Source organism: Salvelinus alpinus, chromosome 13 (assembly GCF_045679555.1).
Source record: "Salvelinus alpinus chromosome 13, SLU_Salpinus.1, whole genome shotgun sequence".
In the NCBI taxonomy this organism is placed as follows: domain Eukaryota; kingdom Metazoa; phylum Chordata; class Actinopteri; order Salmoniformes; family Salmonidae; genus Salvelinus; species Salvelinus alpinus.
Genome location: NC_092098.1, coordinates 57217481 through 57219980, shown reverse-complemented (window position 1 = coordinate 57219980; position 2500 = coordinate 57217481). Strand labels below are relative to the sequence as shown.

The 2500-nt window shown below is 61.0% G+C and overlaps 1 protein-coding gene across 1 annotated transcript in view; it reads right to left on the bottom strand.

The window, feature by feature from the left end:
* LOC139537963 (high affinity cationic amino acid transporter 1-like) overlaps positions 1 to 2500 on the bottom strand; it is a 103910-nt gene that overhangs the window by 54433 nt on the left and 46977 nt on the right. The gene's annotated exons all lie outside the window — the stretch shown is intronic.

Genomic DNA, 2500 nt, shown 5'->3' with positions numbered 1-2500 from the left:
TCCCCCACTCTCCCCTCCTGTCACTCCCCCCCTTTCCACCTCTCCCCTCCTTTCACTCCCCCTCTTTCACCCTCTCTCCCCTCCTGTCACTCCCCCCTTTCCACCTCTCTCCCCTCCTGTCACTCCCCCCCTTTCCACATCTCTCCCCTCCTGTCACTCCCCCCTTTCCACCTCTCCCCTCCTGTCACTCCCCCCCTTTCCCCCTCTCTCCCCTCCTGTCACTCCCCCCCTTTCCCCCACTCTCCCCTCCTGTCACTCCCCCCCTTTCCACCTCTCCCCTCCTTTCACTCCCCCTCTTTCACCCTCTCTCCCCTCCTGTCACTCCCCCCTTTCCACCTCTCTCCCCTCCTCTCACTCCCCCCCTTTCACCCTCTCTCCCCTCCTGTCACTCCCCCCCTTTCCCCCACTCTCCCCTCCTGTCACTCCCCCCCTTTCCCCCTCTCTCCCCTCCTGTCACTCCCCCCCTTTCCACCTCTCCCCTCCTGTCACTCCCCCCCTTTCCCCCTCTCTCCCCTCCTGTCACTCCCCCCCTTTCCCCCACTCTCCCCTCCTGTCACTCCCCCCTTTCCCCCTCTCTCCCCTCCTGTCACTCCCCCTCTTTCACCCTCTCTCCCCTCCTGTCACTCCCCCCTTTCCACCTCTCTCCCCTCCTGTCACTCCCCCCCTTTCACCCTCTCTCCCCTCCTGTCACTCCCCCCCTTTCCCCCTCTCTCCCCTCCTGTCACTCCCCCCCTTTCCCCCACTCTCCCCTCCTGTCACTCCCCCCCTTTCCACCTCTCCCCTCCTTTCACTCCCCCTCTTTCACCCTCTCTCCCCTCCTGTCACTCCCCCCTTTCCACCTCTCTCCCCTCCTGTCACTCCCCCCCTTTCCACCTCTCTCCCCTCCTGTCACTCCCCCCCTTTCCACCTCTCCCCTCCTTTCACTCCCCCTCTTTCACCCTCTCTCCCCTCCTGTCACTCCCCCCTTTCCACCTCTCCCCTCCTTTCACTCCCCCCTTTCCCCCTCTCTCCCCTCCTGTCACTCCCCCCTTTCCACCTCTCCCCTCCTTTCCCCCTCTCTCCCCTCCTGTCACTCCCCCCCTTTCCCCCTCTCTCCCCTCCTGTCACTCCCCCCCTTTCCACCTCTCCCCTCCTTTCACTCCCCCTCTTTCACCCTCTCTCCCCTCCTGTCACTCCCCCCCTTTCCCCCACTCTCCCCTCCTGTCACTCCCCCCCTTTCCACCTCTCCCCTCCTTTCACTCCCCCTCTTTCACCCTCTCTCCCCTCCTGTCACTCCCCCCTTTCCACCTCTCCCCTCCTTTCACTCCCCCTCTTTCACCCTCTCTCCCCTCCTTTCACTCCCCCTCTTTCACCCTCTCTCCCCTCCTGTCACTCCCCCCTTTCCACCTCTCCCCTCCTTTCACTCCCCCTCTTTCCCCCTCTCTCCCCTCCTGTCACTCCCCCCTTTCCACCTCTCTCCCCTCCTGTCACTCCCTCTTTCTCCCTACCCCCTTTTCCCCCTTTCTCTCCTCTTTCTCCTTACCCCCTTTCCCCCTCTTTCCCCCAACCCCCTTTTTCCCCCTTTCTTCTCTCTTTCTCCCAACCCCCTTCCCCCCTCTCCCCCCTCATTCTCCCTATCTCCCCTCTTTCTCCTTACCCCCTCTTTCTCCTTACCCTCTTTCCCCCTCTCTCCCCTCTTTCTCCTTACCCCCTTTCCCCTTCTCTCCCCTCTTTCGCTCTACCCCATTTCCCCCTCTCTCCCCTCTTTCTCCCAACCCCCTTTCCCCTTCTCTCCCCTCTTTCTCTCTACCCCATTTCCCCCTCTCTCCCCTCTTTCTCCCAACCCCCTTTCCCCTTCTCTCCCCTCTTTCTCCCAACCCCCTTTCCCCCTCTCTCCCCTCTTTCTCCCAACCCCCTTCCCCAACCCCCTTCCCCCCTCTTCCCCAACCCCCTTCCCCCCTCTCCCCCTCTTTCTGCCTACCCCCTTTCCCCTCACTCCCCTCTTTCTCCCAACCCCCTTTCCCCCTCTCTCCCCTCATGTCACTCACCCCATTTCCACCTCTCCCCTCCTGTCACTCCCCCCCTTTCCCCCACCTTTCCCCCACAGTCAGGAAAGCAAAGGCCAGCTTTTTCAAGCAGAAATTTGCATCCTGTAGCTCTAACTCCAAAAAGTTCTGGGATACTGTAAAGTCCATGGAGAACAAGAGCACCTCCTCCCAGCTGCCCACTGCACTGAAGCTAGGTAACACGGTCACCACCGATAAATCCGTGATAATCGAAGACTTCAACAAGCATTTCTCAATGGCTGGCCATGCCTTCCTCCTGGCGACTCCAACCTTGGCCAACAGCCCCGCCCCCTCCGCTGCTACTCGCCCAAGCCTCCCCAGCTTCTCCTTTACCCAAATCCAGATAGCAGATGTTCTGAAAGAGCTGGAAAACCTGGACCCATACAAATCAGCTGGGCTTGACAATCTGGACCCCCTATTTCTGAAACTGTCCGCCGCCATTGTCGCACCCCCTA